At 44.5% G+C, this 16847-nt stretch overlaps 1 long non-coding RNA gene across 1 annotated transcript in view; it reads right to left on the bottom strand.

Annotated features, from left to right (window-relative positions):
- LOC123016954 overlaps positions 1–15059 on the bottom strand; it is a 17276-nt gene extending 2217 nt beyond the window's left edge. Inside the window, exons 1-2 of the long non-coding RNA XR_006413511.1 lie at positions 14968–15059; positions 2509–2573 (exon numbers count right to left, since the gene is read on the bottom strand). This is a non-coding gene — a long non-coding RNA (uncharacterized LOC123016954). The remainder of the gene's footprint in view (positions 1–2508; positions 2574–14967) is intronic.
- Positions 15060–16847: the final 1788 nt, after the last annotated feature.

Here is a 16847-nt window from a genome sequence, read left to right as displayed (position 1 = left end):
GAGGAGGTAAGGTGCCTGAGGGCCGAGAGAGCTCTCCAGGCCCCCCCGGAGCAGCCCCCCTCTGGACAGAAGGTTGAGGGAGAGACCACGGGAGGAGCAGCTGCGGAAACATGGAGGGATGTCACCACAGGAGAAGGAGGCCAGCACAGCCTCCTCCTTCTCCTGGCACCAATCTGGAGCTGGGAAACAGGTTCTCTCCACTTGGGGAGGCTGGGGCTGATGAGGCCTCAGGGGACCAGCGGGACCCCCAGCCTGGGACGTCAGGCGGCAAGGGGGCAGCTGCAGGAGAGGCGAGGGCCAGGGCACGGCTGCCCACCAGCACCGGGAAGGTACGGCGGTGGGTGATTGTTGTTGGGGACTCCCTGCTGAGGGGCACTGAGGTGGCAGTGTGCCACCCCAACCTGGAGACAAGGGAGCTTTGCTGCCTGCCGGGCGCATGCATCCAGCATGTGAAGGACAGAGTGGAGTGTTTTGTTCACTCCGGGGGTCACCAGCCGCTCCTAAGAGGTGGTTAGAAGGATTAGACGAAAGAGGAACCTCTGTAGGAAATGGGTACTGGAGGAAATAGACAAAAGGGTATACCAGGAGGAGGAGGCCCGTTGCAGAATGATTCTTCGCAAGGCTAAGACTGATTATGAGCTAAGAGTTGCAAAGTATATCAAGAGCAACAAAAAGGGCTTCTTTCAGCATGTAAATAGGAAGAGGAAGGGGAGACAAGTGGTGGGACCACTAAATAAGGAGGAAGGAGATCCAGTGACTGATACGAGGGAACAGGCACAGATGCTAAATGACTATTTTGCCTCTGTGTTCTCCCCAAAGCAGGATGAGGGAGAGATCCCCATGGGAGATTAGCTGAGGCTGGGGACTTAGGGGCACAGATTAGAGTCACCCCCCTTGAAGTCGAGGGGCTCCTCAGAGGACATTAGGCAATACAAAGACGCCAGGCCCTGACAGGTGACACCCGAGAGTACCTAAGAGATTGGCAGGGGTTCTCTCACGCCCTCTGGCCTCCATTTTTGAGGCCTCGTGGAGAACGGGTGAAGTTCCAGAGGACTGGAGGGTGGCATCAGTGGTACCAATTTTCAAAACGGGTAGTAGAAAGGACATGGGGAATTATAGACCAGTTAGCCTTACGCCCATTGCAGGAAAAACAACGGAACTTCTCATAATAGCGAGAGATCTAGTGATGCTAGATAGGGAAGGGAGGCTGACAACCACACAACACGGCTTCCGCAAAAACAGGTCCTGCCAGACAAACCTTGTGGAATTTTATGACAAGGTTTCGAAATGGCTAGATGGAGGGGATGCAGTGGATGTGGTCTACCTGGATTTCAGCAAGGCCTTTGACAAAGTGCCATGATATCCTGATATCCTGGTGGAGAAACTGAGAAGTTTTGGGATACACCAAAGCACTGTCCAGTGGATTAGGGCATGGTTGACTGACCGAAAGGAGAAGGTGACCATTAGCTGGGAATCATGGGGATAGCGGCCACTGACAAGCGGGGTCCCCCAGGGCTCTGTCCTGGGGCCAATCCTGTTTAATCTTTTCATTAATGACATGGAAGAAGGGGTGAACAGTCTGCTGATCAAATTCGCAGACGACACTAAAACTGGAGCAGTGGCCACAACTGAGGAGCAGGTACTCCAGATTCAAAAGGATCTGGACAGACTATGGAAGTGGGCAGGAGACAATAGGAGCGCGTTCAATGTAGATAAGTGCAAGGTTTTGCACTTGGGGCATAGGAATAGCTGTCATAAGTACAGGTTAAGTGACAAGTGGCTGGAGAGCAGCACTTGTGAAAGGGACCTCAGGGTACTGGTTGACTGCAGGCTAAACATGAGTCAGTAGTGTGATGCAGTGGTCAAGAGTGCGAACGCCACCCTTGGTTGCATAGCCAGAAGTGTGGCTTCTAGATCAAGAGAGGTATTACTACCACTCTACACGACTCTGGTGCGCCCGCAATTGGAGTATTGTGTTCAGTTTTGGGCCCCTCATTACAGAAAGGATATAGCCAGGTTGGAGTCAGTGCAGCGTAGGGCCACAAGGTTGGTGGCCGGTTTGCAGGGGATGCCATATGAGGCGAGACTGAGGGAACTGGGTCTCTTCAGCCTGGAGAAGAGGAGACTCAGAGGGGATCTGTTGGCGACATACAGGCCTGTGAGGGGATGTCACATGGAGATGGGTAGAGACCTGTTCTCCCCTGCAGAGGAAGGCAGGACGCGCTCCAACGGAGCAAAGCTCAGGGAGCCAAGGTTCCATTTGGATGCCAGGAAGCACTTCCTGACAGTCAGGACCCCGAGGGTGTGGAATGGGCTTCCACGGGAGGTCGTTGAGGCCCCATCGGTGCGGGTGTTCAAGGATAGGCTGGACGTCCACATGGTGGGCATGTCGTGAGCAGAGCCGGCTGGTGCCACAAGTCAGACTAGATGGCCCAGGAGACCCCTTCTGACTCGTTCTGTTTCTATGTTTCTAAATCATGGATGAGGGATGTTTTATTATGAACTGACCTGGCATTCAATAGCAGCACCGTCAGGCCCAGGGGGCGGTGGATTCGCTCCCAGAAGCATTCCGGCTGAGGGAATAACCAGAAGAGGGGAGAGATATTAAACATCGGTCCCTCCTTCTTTTTTGTTGATATGTTAGACCCACAACGCCATATCTTCCCCTGCCCATCACCACCCCAATAGTGGTGCCCACATGCTCCCCAGGCACTACCAGCCTAATTAAAATCTAATAGAAATAAAATACAATCACAGCAAAGAAAAGAAAAAGGAAGGAAGACGGACAGCATCCCTGTCCCGGCCCAGCCCCCTACAGCCCCAAACGCCTCCGCCCTTCGGCTGATGGGCCTGGCCACAGCCGGCAATAAGAGCACTCCGCTGTGGCCCCTCCCCTGCAATCACTGCAATTGGCACCCGCTCGCCTCTCTTGCACAACTGCCACCTGTGCAGGGGCTCAGGCAGTGAGGTTTAACATTTTAACAAATAATTTTAAATTTTTAAAAAAATGTTTGCTCCACTAGCTTGGGTTGCTGCAGAAGCCCAAGGTGGGGAAGAGCATGTTCATATTCAAGGGACATAGCTACAATATCCGCGATCATGCTGTGGGCGGTAGGGGGGCAGACGTGATCATGCTTGTGCAGGGAAGGTGGGCACAATTGCGGCCATCTCCCCTCCCAAGCATGACCGCGATCATGGCCATCTCCCCTCCCTCCCCCAGGCACAACCACAAGCGCACCCATCTTCTCTGCATGAGTGCGCCCGCAATTGCAGCCATTTCCCCACTTCCCCCGAGCACGATCGTGCAGGGAAGGCAGGCATGATTGCGGCCATCTCTCCCCCCCCCCCCACCGCCCCCAGCACTATCTCCCCACTGAGTACACCTGCGCCAGCTCAGAGTTTTTGGACTCGCTCAGAGATCGTTTTCTCCAAGCTGAGGCGGGCTGGATCAATGAGCATGGTGGGCTGGATCTGGCCCGTGGGCCATAGTTTGAAGACCCATGCCTTAAGCCAAAGCCTTATCCAGAGCAAGGCCCTAACTCTCTTGAATTCTATAAACCTGAGAGAAGTAAGGAAGCTGCAAAAGAAAAGTTTGAAACTAGCAGAGGCTGGTTCATAAGGTTTAAGGAAGGAAGCTGTCTCCCTAACATAAAAGTGCAAGGTGAAGCAGCAAGTGCTGATAAAAATGCTGCAGCAAGTTATCCAGAATTTCTAGCTAAGATAATTATTGACAGTGGCTTCACTAAATAAGTTTTTCAGTGCAGAAAAAACAGCCATGTATTGGAAGAAGATACCATCTAGCACTATCACAGCTAAAGAAGTCAATGCCTGGCTTCAAGGGATTAGTTGCTAATGCAACTAGTGACTTTAAGTTGAAACCAATGCTCATTTACCACTGAAAATCCTAGGGCCCTTAAGAATTATGCTAAATCTACTCTTTCTGTGCTCTATACAGTGGTACCTTAATCCATTCCACGACTCTGGTCGCAACCTGAATTGGTCATGAGCCAAGTCAAATTTCCTCATAAAGTTCAATGTAAATAAGGTTAATCACAAAAATTTGAAACAAAGTAACAAAGAACAACAAAGTAACGAAGTACAGTATAGTAGGGAACACTAACTTAGGTGCGGGGGGAGATTATTGTTTGGAGGGAGAGTCCAAAAGATAATCATGCGATAGCGATTGTGCTGGGGGTGGGGGGGAGATGGCCGCGATTGCGAAGTCCCCCATGATGACTACATCATTCTTGTAAATGCTGGCAAGTTGCTTTTTGAAGGTTGCATCCTTATCGTTTTTGACTGGGTAGATGGTAATATATGCCAATAACTATGCTTTTCTTTTCTTTGTTTCTCCCTTTAAATTTAGCCGGATGCTTTCAATGGGGCTACTCAGATCCTCATCTTATATTTTTGTGCAGATATTTGTGTCTCTTACATACAGTGCAACTCCACCTCCCTTTTCATCCTTTCTATTTTTCTTGATTAGCTTGCATCCTTCAGTTGTAGAGTTCCAGTCATGTGAGTCATCCCACCAAGTTTCAGTTGTTCCTACAAGATCATAATTGCCCTCATGTACTATGAGCTCAAGTTCGTGTTGCTTGTTTCCCATACTCTGGGCATTGATTCTGAGACATCGAAGTTCATTCTTGCTGTGCCCTGGTTTTCTTTCTATGGTTTTTTGAATACTGGTGTTGGGCTCTGCTTGAGATTTTTTATCTGTTGAAATATATATAACTCTTTGCCAGGTGCTGGTATGCCATGCTGCAAATCTCCCTCCCCTATAGGTTTTAGTTTGAAGCTCTCCTGATGAATTTTTTCATGTAGTGGCCAAACATCTGCTTTCCATTCCTTGTGAGGTGCATCCCATCTTTTGCCAGTAGTCCATCTTCCAGGAAGCTTAGCTTGTGGTCCCAGAATCCAAATCTCTCTTTACGGCATCACCATCATAGCCAACCATTCACTTGAAGGATTTTTCCTTCCCTGATAGTTCCTCTTCCATGTACTGGTAGGATTGAGGAGAAGACTATCTGGGCCCCAGTGTTTTTTATTTTCCTGACTAGAGCTTTGAAGTCTGATGTTATTTCAGTGAAACTTCTCATGGCTGTGACATTAGTTCCCACATGGAAGAGAAGGGAGGGGTATTTGTCAGTGGGTTGTATGAGTCATGTGAACTTGCTGGTTATTTCTTTAACCTTTGTGCTGAGGAGACAACATAGTTGGTGATTCTCTGGGTCATCATGACATACATATTTTTCCATTCCACACAAGAGGGAATCTCGCATGACTAGAATTCTTCTCCTTTTATTGCAAATTTTGCTATCCTTTTCCTTGTTTGTTTGTCCCTGAAAAAGAGTTATTCAGTGTGTTGTTCACTGTTCTTTCACAGTGGGTTTCTCACATGTCTCTTCCTCAAGCAACTCGAAGCGGTTCTAGAGTTCCACTGCTTCCCTGTGTACAGAGTGTTTTGTACGTCTTTTGAGTCTATCAGTCAACCCTTTTCCAGCTAGTTTCCTCATTTTCCCTTCCCTCAGGGTTCTCTTCTGCTGCCTCAGCTTGCTGTTGTTCTTTTTCCTTCCAGATTACACTTACCGGTTGCAGATCCTCCGCTCTGTCTAGAAATTCTTCGTTTACTTTTATGCAGATGATACCACTCTCATGGCAAAAAATAAAAAGGAACTAAAGAGCCTCTCGATGCGGGTGAAAGAGGAGAGTGCAGAAGTTGGCTTGAAACTCAACATCAAGAAAACTAAGATCATGGCAGCTGGTCCTATCACTTCCTGGCATATAGATGGGGAAGAAATGGGGGTAGTGACAGATTTTATTTTCCTGGGCTCCAAGATCACAGCAGACATAGAAACACAGAAACAGAGTGAGTCAGAAGGGGTCTCTCAGGCCATCTAGTCTGACCCCCGGCTACAGCCGGCTCCACTTATGACATGCCCACCATGTGACTGCAGCCAAGAAATTAAAAGATGCTTTCTCCTTTGCAGGAAAGTTATGGCAAATCTAGACAGCATACTAAAAAGCAGAGTCATCACCCTGCCAAAAAAAAGTGTGTATAATCAAGGCTGTGCTTTTCCCAGTTGCAATGTATGGCTGTGAAAGCTGGACCATAAGGAAGGCTGAGTGCAAAAGGATTGAGGCCTTTGAATTGTGGTGCTGGAAGAGATTCCTGCGAGTCCCTTGGACCGCAAGGAGATCAAACTAATCAGTCTTAGAGGAGATCAACCCTGACTGCTCTTTAGAAGGCCAGATGCTGAAGATGAAACTCAAATACTTTGGCCATCTAATGAGAAGGAAGGACTCCCTGGAGAAGACCCTAATGCTGGGAACAATTGACGGGAAAAGAAGAAGGGGACAGCAGAGGATGAGGTGGATAGATGGAGTCACTGAAGCAGTTGGCGTGAGTTTAAGTGGACTCCAGGGGATGGTGGAGGACAGAAAGTCCTGGAGGAATGTTGTCCATGGGGTCGCGATGGGTCGGACACGACTTTGCAACTAGCAAGCAAGCAGTGAATTTAATAGCATTCTTCCAAAATGCTTCCCACTGACTTGATAATATTCTTCACCAAGGTTCTGTTTCCAGATTGTTATATTTTTATTTTGATGACTTTCAGTATCATAGTGCAATAACAGTTTGTAAAATCTTCCAAATAGATGATGATTCTGCTGTCTAATCAATTTTTCAAACTCTGTCAGGTCTTTTAAGGTGCCTTCTCCTAGTTGTACTTCCCTTTTCAGTCATGAAATCAGTTGATGATAAACGAACCACAGTATGTTTTTCCCTTCATCTTTCAGTTGTTGCCAGGATTTAACTTGTCCTGGCTCATCAATAAAGTATTGATAAGTTATAAGATTGTTATTGCTCTTTGAGTATTTTCCATGTGCTTTGACTGGGGACATTAAGGGGGAGATTGGAGGACTATGTTTTTTCCTCACGCTATTTTTATTAAGCTGTCTCTTAGCTCATGGTTGTTAAAATCAGAGCCTTCTTAACTGACATTTTATGCCACAAAAGATTATGTATTCTTGTTATAATAATCCATTTATAATCCAGTCTGCAATATATATCTGGTCTGCTGCATAATACTATAACTTCCTTTCAAACATACACCATGGACATGCATTTTTAAAGACTGTTGGAGTGACAGTGTCCAAAGGGTAAAACTGAATATTGAATATCTCCTGACCTAAAAGCAAAGGGAGTGCCTGTAGAATGCTGCTATGAAGATACAAAAATATGCATCTTTTAGGTCCACTGTTGCAAAACATCCAAACTTCCTCTTATCTAGTCTACTCAATAGATAAGAGGAATGATGCCTTGTGAAGTAACCATCTGCAACTTTTTTTAAGCAAAATAAAGGAATTAAGATTTCTTAGGTCCCAGACTGGCTGAAGCCCTCCATCCTGCTTCAGTACCATGAAACAGCACGAGGAAAGACCCACAACAAGCAGGGGAAGTGATAATCTGCTCAACAGGGCAGAGTGTATCTTGTCCATCAAGAGAGGCAGTGGGGACATTTCATGTACAGTATGGATAGGCAGAAAGGCATCAAACTTAATCCTGTAATCCCTCTCAATTATCGACAGCATCCAGGTATCAGAAGTGATTGTTTCCCAGACAGATAGGAAGAGAGATGATCCTTAAAATCAACAAAAATGGGTAGGAAAGGAGACAAGGGGCCAGCCCAGAAACTGAGTCAATGCCTTCTTCTGTCCCTGCCCATGTGTCTCTGTCTTTCATGGTATTGGGGTGGCACATACTTTCGCCTATGGAATGAAGTCAGTGTTTGGCAAGACACTTGGTTGGTTTGAGACCAGGGCAAAACAGAAGAGGAGCTGGGCCCAAATGACTGACATGATTTAGCAGATGGATGTTGGAAGAAACTCATCTTCTTCACAGTAGTGTACATCTTGTATATGAAGCCCATGCTTGTCAGTCTTCACACTGAAGAGCCTATCTCTGTCAAAGGGCAAAGGGTCTTCAATCCAGAAATGGGCCTCTTGGGAGAGACCAGACAAGCACAGCCAGGCATGCTTCCTTAACACTACTGCACACTTGGTCCTGGTAGTGTTTATCTGCATCTAGGAGAGGTGCATTGCTTTGCTCTGGCAAGGTCCCTCTGCTGTTCAGGCAGATGGTCACAAATGGAGCCCAGCTTCTCACAAGGGAAGAGCTGGTACAGTAGACTTTAAATCCAAGAGCTGGAAACTTTAAATCCCAGAGTGATAGAACTGTAAATGTGTCTCTCCTGAGTGTCCAGGCAGCATCCCTCATTGTTGGAAGCTGTGGAGACCTACGAACACAACCTTCCTCATGCCAATTCTATGGCAATCAAGTTCAGTTTTAGGTACTGAAAAAAGAAAGTTGCATCCTTCTTCTGCACCTGATATATGCTCTCCAATTTCTTCAATGTCAGTGCCATAGTAGACAGAGCTTTCCAGAACTGTTGAACTATATGTTAGGAAGTTAGGAAGGAATGGGATTGCAACCAGTGTCAATTCCTCAATCCGAATGGCATCAAAGACTAGATCCAATATCATGCAGTTGTAATTGCATGGCAATTCCAAGGACATGGACAATCCTCTGAACTTGTTCAGAAAAATGACTCACATCTATGGATGGTGAAGATGGATCCCCAGTGTCCACAGCTGTGACTGGAGAGGAGGAGGTCAGATCAGTGGAGGATGACATGTCTGAGTTGGATTGATAGTCCTCAACATGCATCAGTGAGGAAAGACTGGAAAGCACAAGGGCAGGAGAGCTGGATCAGCACAGTGACATGGCAGTGGAGGAGGGCAGCTCTGGGAATCCACAAAACTGTTCAACTGACAAAGTTTGCAGACTTAGTGATCAGCAGAATGGTGGCAGTTTGACAAAGTTCCCCCACAGATGTCTAGATCATGGGTCCTCAAACTACAGCCTGTGGGGCCGCCATGCCCATTTATCTGGCCTGCCTGAGGTTTTGGACTCACCGTGCATGCGCCTGCAGCCACCCGCCTTGCCCTGTGTGCGCCCACCACCACCTTGCCGTGCATACAGCGGGGCAGTGACTTGCTCACGTGGAGATTGTTTTGGACTCAGAGAAAACGATCTCCAAGTGAGCAAGCCACTGCCTTGCTGCGCACCCCCACCTCGCCTTGCCTCCCCTCGCCATGCGTGCCCACCCCCTCCTCGCCTCACCTTGCCTCACTGCGCCTGCACACCCTGCCCCCACCTCACCACATGTGCACGCATCCCACCCCACCCTCTCACCGGCCCACGTGCACCACCACCACTGCTTTGTTGGCCCATGCCCACCACCAGCACCTTTCAACTGGCCCCCTGTTGAAAAAGTTTGAGGACCCCTGGTCTAGACGATAGATCCACACAGGGTTTTATGAAGGGCCTTGATGGTAGTAGCCCCCAGAATCTTAGAACCCTTGGCAGGCCTGTGAGACATATGAAACAGATCCATTCTGAGAGGGGAAATGGGAGCAATCTCTTCAGCTATCAGTCCCAAGTGGCTCCAATGGACATCAGTTCAGCAATAGCACAACTGGCTCTCTTGAAACCATAGCCACAGAGGAGGGATGAGCAGATGGTGCAATTTGAATTCCTTCCTCCAACACCAAGGCTAAGTGGATTCTACTCTTGGTGCCAAGGCCAATTCAAAGTTGCCATCGGCAGCCAATTCCAATGCGGTTGGGATGAGCCAAGAATCCATTGGCAGTGTTTAGGTTTAGCAACTGAAGACTACACTGCTTTTGTCGCCTTGGCTGTCTTGGCCAACTTTTTCACCTTCTTAAGTTTCTCTAATTTTGCTTGAGTTGGGGGAAGCAATTGGCCCTAGGATGGGGTGATAGCAGTTGTGGAAGGCACAGACTGCTGTGAGGTTGCAGAACCAGCAATAGACAAGCAGAGGTGGTATTGACCACACTCAGAGCCTTGCTCCAGAGCTCTGCAGTCAGCATTATTTTTCCTAGCCTGCTTCATAAAGGCTTAGCAGTGATCACACTGGTCATTCACATACCGCTCAGCCAGTCAAATCAGGCATAAGGAGCACCCACCCTTTGGTGGCAATTTCAAGCTTCATCACACATGTTTGTGGAAGGGAGTCTTCGATGCCATCAAGAAAACGACAAAAAAGTAAAGAGAATATGAAAAAAGAGCAAGGTAAGGAGCAAAGATCACAATGAGATCACAAAGAGGGTTTCTTTTCCAGCTCTTTTGGCTGGAGAAAAGAAAGAGGTTTCTGAAGAAAAAATTCACAAAATAGAAGAAACAGGTTTACAGAGAAAGACAAGAAGATATTTCAAAAGAAAAAAGGGGCTTTGTGGTAGAAGAACACTCAAGAATTAAAGAGGAGAAAAAGAACTTTCTGAGGCACCAAAGGCAGTCAAAGAAGAACTGAGGGAAAGGGTGAGAACTTTTCCCTTTCATAATGGACACTGGGATGGATGAGGGGTTCTCACCAAAATCCTCTTAGCTACTAAATCTTCCCAGAAACAGGCTCCATGCAAATACAGACCCCATGTGTGTGATTCACAGTGACCATGAAAATGCTTTCATTCAGGACTAAATTATCACTTATATTCTGCATAAAAATAAAGCAAAAAAGGAGCAACAAATAACTTTAAGTGAAAGTTTGAAAAATCATGTAACTCAGTTTGGTTCTCTCCAATTGGACAACCTTTTCAGGAGATGCAGCATGTTAAATATGAGCTGAATAACATTCTGCCATAGTCTGTTGACTTATTTATTTTGCTCTTTTCCAGTCAGATAAGACTTCTCCCTAGTCAGTTTTGGAATCTTCATGTTTGGATCCTCCTGCTAAATGGATTGCATTGGATTCCCAATATACCAAAACAGGGTGCCTTCCACAGTTAGGGCAGAAAGAGAGGTGTGGTGTATACTGTCTCATGAGCTGCAGTTTGATTAATTTTTGTATGCAAAATCAACCTTATAGGGAAACCCAAGTATAAAGATTGGAAATAAAATATTACTCCAGCATACTCTGAGGAGAGACTGAGAGAATTGTACATGTTCAGCCTTGAGGAGAAAAGACTGATGGGGTACATGATATTCCTCTATAAATAACTCAAAGAGGAAGGTCCAGATCTCTTCTTGCTGATACCACAGTGTAGGACACAGAATAATCAAGTCAAGCTGCAACAACCTAGATTCAGGACAGATATCAGGAAAAGTTTCCTCACTGTCAGAACAATTTGACAGTGGAACCAGCTGCCTAAAGAGGTGGTAGACTCTCCCACACTAGAGACATTCCAAAAAAAAAAAAAAAAACTGAGTGGGATGGTGTAACTTGGTGTCCTGCAACAGCAGAGGCTTAGACCTGAAGGCCTTCATAGCCCCTTCCAACTCTACTATTTTATGATTCTATACTTGGGTAAACTGACTGATTTTTACTGTGGATCAGCTTGTGAGCCCTGATAATGATTTCCTCCCATTCTCTGTTTTACATGCTTGTTATGGATCATTAGCTACAGCTGAATGGCTCTGTCTGCAACTATTGGAAGTACTAATTTACCTATGATCTATTTGATCTATGCTTTTAAGTATCTATTATCAGTAAAGAAATATGACACACAGATCTTAAGCAAGAATGGAATAATGAATTGGTTTGCCCAATCAATGAAGCAGTTGAATCTCTTTTGGAAAGGGTAACAAATCTTGGGTTATGTTATTTCAGGGGAAAAATCTTGTTTTGAGTATATTTGAGACTGAGTATGCTACAACACCATTTCAATAAGGGCTTACATAAATTGGCTAATTGTTGGAGGTGCAATACTTCTATTATGTTATGGAAATACCCAATAACCGCTTCCTTTTGGGAGGAGGCAATTGGTTGGATAAATTTTGTGATGGAATTTTCCTTAATAGTTATGGATACACATGTTGTTCTTAACTATCTATCCATCTCTTAAATTTAATACAAGAGCCACATAAATGGATTCTCTATGCCCTTTCCACAGTTGAGAGACTATATAATAACACTGGAAGGATAAATACTCATCTGCAATAAAACAATGATTAGAGGACTTCTGAACAGATGGGTTTTAGACACTATTCATAAATGGGTAAATATAAGGACACTGGGATGCTTTTGCTGAAGTTCATGCATAATTTCTGTTGTTAATAATAATAGCATGTCTTAGTACATATAAAATATATGGGGTTATATAGTATGTATTCACTGTAATTAATTTACTTTAGTTTCATGTAAGAAAATTGCAACGTTCTATTTTTACTGTTTTTCCTTTGTCCAACCTTTGGTTTTGATTTCAAATACACAATTTACACAATACATTTGATTTCAAATATATGTAGCAGCAACATATACACAAGAATATGTTGCTGCTACAACTCTCCCTCTATCTCTCTGAAAATGAAATGGAGTCTTCAGTCAAGTCACCTGCTCCTTCCTTCTTAGGATACCTATTTTTTCATATCCAAGAGGTCTAGCAAACATTTGACAATTCCACTGACAGCTGTCCAACCAGATTAAGCAGAAAAGGGAGATAAACCTTGCTAAACTTTTTAAATCCTGAAGGATAAAATTCCTCTACTCCCTCAGGAAAATACCAGTTAAAATCAACACAAAGGAACAATTAAGATTGGACAAGAATTTTTAAAACTAAACTAAAAATAGTTGAAAAGATAAGAAGTTCAAAAGTAAAAAAAGTCAGGAAGGTAAACCACCCTCAGCCAAAAATAGGGATGCAAAGACCTTGCTAGAAGCAAGGTCTCTTGCACTCACTGGACTTCTTTCCCATACTTGGCCCTGGCCAGAATCTAATCTGCAAACACTAAGAAAGACTAAAAGATCCCTTAATATTGTACACAGTACACTGGTATAGAAGCAGAAATCCACTAGCCCATCTGGCACATGGGTGGTGGGCAGCATGTGCTCAAGCCAGCCTCACAAACTTGCTTGCATTTGATTCCTGCCAGATATTCACATGAAGACTTGGTACAAGAAAGACTTAGGACAGAGGGAAAGGGAGCAAGAGTCCGGGGAGCTAAGCAAAGGACATCTGATGGATTCCAAACCAGATTCCTCACACATCACTACCCAGGAGCCCATCTTGTCTTCTCAGCATTTATGTCTGTATGTGTTACTATAAAACTGAGCTTGGTCAGCTTGGACTTTCAGAAAGCCAATAGCAAAATGCTAAAAAAAAAAAAAAGGTAAGTAGAATACTATGGACAAAAATCCTGAAGGAAAGAAGAGCTCAAGCAGGATGAAAACTTAAAACTGAAGCACAAATCACAAACTGTTACCATGAGAAGGAGCAATGGAGGACATTTAATGTAGGTGGTCTAGTTGCACAAGGATCCGTTTAATGAATTGAGACTCAAGAGGATTATGAATGGTCAGGACACAGTTACCAAGAAGCAGTGCACTAGAGTTGTCCAAATCTGCAAGGATGTTGTCCCAAAGGTGAAAGCTCAGAATGAGCTGAGGAGGATTTCTAAAAATGAAAAAATGTCTTATTTGACTATATTAGGAACAAGAAGATGATCAAGGAAGCAGTAGACTCTGCTACCTGAGAAATATGAGTTATTGTTAATAGGTGACAAAGAAAAGACAAAACTATGCAGCACCAATTTTGCCTCAGTCTTTACACACAAGGAATGCCATGTTCAACCTGGGACAAGCTGAACAAATACTACCATATGGAGGGATGCGCACCTGAGAATAAATAAGGACATAGTAGAAATCACATACATTTCTAGTCTTATGCTGCCAAGAAAATGTCTAGCAACATTATTTTATATATACAAGCAATTTTACTCTGAAAATTTTACCAGTTGCATTTTTTAAATAAATGTAAACTTAATTACACTCTTTGTTCCATTTAGGAAGCCAATAGCCACTATTGATATATACCTATTTTATGCCAACTGTCATGATAATTCCATAACAAACATATTAAAGAGTTGATTCAACTGGTCTGCAAGAAGCAGAGAAGGAAATCATAACTCTTTTCCTGTGAGGTCTGGAGGCTCTTGTGTTAAAAGGTTTCTCTTCAAACATGGATTTCCTGTGAAGTGCAGCAATTTGTGATTAAATGGAGGAAACAGCAGCACATAACCAGGAAAGCAGGGAATGGTTCATTGACTGGAAAATACCTATTGAGTTTGATTGATCCTGCCATCTCCAATTTTGTTCATCAGTTTTTAGAACATTAGGCGATCACCACCAGCCTTCCCTTGCCCAACTTACATCCAAGAAAAACAAAATCTGCTAAGCTACAGCTCCAGAGCTGGGAAAATACAACACACCTACAGAACTTCATTCAGCAAGGTTCAATGCTACAGTCTTTATTTCAGTTCTCTGCCACCCAGTAGCTGAATTGGTCTGTCTCAACAAACATTTTCTGACTTTGCTTGCCACAACAAACCTTTGTATCATCATGCATCTCCTATACTTCTTGAACCCACATTTTCTCTCTCCCATTAATGTCTCTCCTAGGAATCCTCTACAACAACGAGCAGATCAGCATCATCCATAAACAAAGGCTGTCTCCCTCCCCCTTCCCGTTCACCATAATGATCCTCATCCAACTATCAAGGACCTGCAAGTCATGTATCTGATTTCTTTTGCTACACACACCCCTCCCCAACACATCCTCGCTCCCAGCATGCATACATACATGCACACACACAATCACTTCTAAAACTTAAGGAGTTGGGTCAGGCCTCAGAACGTATAACTTTGCCCTAGAAGCCAAGTTGGGAATAGGGCTGTGGTTACACATTACTAAAGAGTTTGTTTGTTTGTTTTTTGGGGAGGACACTAGGCCACGCACACTCAGATATACTCTGCTGTTCAGAATGAAAACAGGTTCCAGTGAAAAATCCTGAGCCAACTTAAGCCCTTCCTAGCTATCGTTCTAACATTAGAACTATTCAAGACCAGAAAGTATCCCAACGGAGGGAGTGCTGAGCAAGACAAAACTCACCCCCTTGTAAGAGCCACACCAACGCAAAATCAGGGAGTTGTCCAAGAAGAGAAAAGAGAGTACACTCCCCAACTCCGTGCTTCCTCCTCAGCTGCTCCGCTAGCGGAAACGGGAGGGACTATAAAGCAGGGAGGAGCAAAACCCGGGGGCGTCCATGAAAGAGAGGGGAGTATGTCTGCAATCTTCCTGTTGGTTTCGTTCTCCGTTTCTCTTTACCTGAGATCCTTCCTCTTCTGAGAGACACTACTGTTTAGTTGCCGTCTGGTGATATCTTATACTTGTCTTATAAAAAGAAGTTTGTGTTGTAAGTCTGAAATGCTTGCTTCCGAAACTGCATTGGAAAATGCTTTTGTTGCCACCCCAGTTCCAAAAGTAGGAGCTGGGGAAGGAAAGAAGCTGCAATTTCCATTGTGGCTGTTCGCTCTGTACAGGAAGTTATGGCTGGAAGACGAATGGAAACTTCAATAAGGCAGGACGCGGTTTGGTTGTTCTGGAAAGGGAGCTCCAGATAACACCCCACCCCCCATGGGCCAGTTCTACCTACATTCAGAAGAAGTAGGTGTTTGAGCAGAGGCTGCAAAGCACATCTGTTCCTTTACTTGCCCTTGTGCTGAGGAGAATTAAGCCCCAGGCAGTGGAGGAGGCTGGGACTGAGGGCTTACTTAAGTTTCTATCAGTGCCCCAGGCTTTTTGTTTTATCTAGATGGCTGAAAGCAACCATATAGGTAAGATTGACAGTGTGGGGTACAGCACTGAAGATGGCCACTACTGTGCCTGTCTCTTGCCATTGGATCTGTCGTGGAGGATTATGCCCTAATGTATTTTATATTTTTAAAAGTCAAGGGAAAGTCCTTTTATGGCATTCACCTAGTAGACTGAATAAATTCTTCAGGGAAAGACCCATTCCAGGAATGTAAAAATACTGCTTTCACTTTTTTTTTTTTTTAAACTAGAATACATTTGCTCTGGGTAAATGAAAATATTGGGTGTTAAAGTCTTTCTGCTCCAACAGACTTTCTGCCTAGCATCAAACTGATTCCCTCTATATAAAGCAAAAGAATTCTGCCAGTTCCTTATTACTCTAGGATGCAGTGTATCAGGCTTCAAAGATAGGAACTCATTCAACAAAATTAGGTGTTCCTGGACCATTTCTTTATTCATCTCAAGCATCAATCCTGACTCTTCAGTTTGTACTTCATTTCTGCCTGGGAGGGGGGGCAGGGGGAGTAATAGAACTACTTTTGGGAAAAGACTGAACCATAGTAGGGATAGAGCACTTCAGCTTTTTCTTCATCATCTCTTACCAATTCAGCACCCTCACTGAGAAGTTGAACCGTCATTTCTTTTCTCTGTATTTTACTGTGAATATACTTGGAAAAACCTTTCTTGCTGCTTTTAGCATCCCTTGCTGGTGTCAGGGAATCCTAGTTGAGCAGCCCATGAGAATGTACATTCAGATCCACAGGGAGACATCTGTGTTATGAATCTTAGCATTTTTATTAGTGAGAATACCAGAAAAATCCCTCTGCAGAGACAAACCTTTACAACAGCACTGCAGGGTAGAGGTATGCCCACCAACTACAAGTTTCCAGAACATACACAGAGTGTTTTACAGGTTTGTTGTCACATACATAGGATCAGGGCAGATGATGAGGGTAGAATGAGTTCATAATGTATTAATGGGCAAAATATCAAGAAGCTGCAGTGGGGACATGACAAAATAGTACAGTAAATATCAATGAATATTGACATGGCAATCAGTAAGGCACATGAATCATAACAGGTCGTGGGTGTGAGTTTGATCATGTGATTACAATAGAATGGGAAAAACCAGTCAGAGAGACTTGTCACAGCCAGCAGAAGAATGATATATTGTTGCA

The sequence above is a fragment of the Varanus komodoensis genome, unplaced genomic scaffold (genome assembly GCF_004798865.1).
Source record: "Varanus komodoensis strain SLA01 unplaced genomic scaffold, ASM479886v1 scaffold9, whole genome shotgun sequence".
Lineage (NCBI taxonomy): Eukaryota > Metazoa > Chordata > Lepidosauria > Squamata > Varanidae > Varanus > Varanus komodoensis.
The sequence above is the reverse complement of the archived record's forward strand: the minus strand, read 5'-3'. Positions and strand labels throughout refer to the sequence as shown.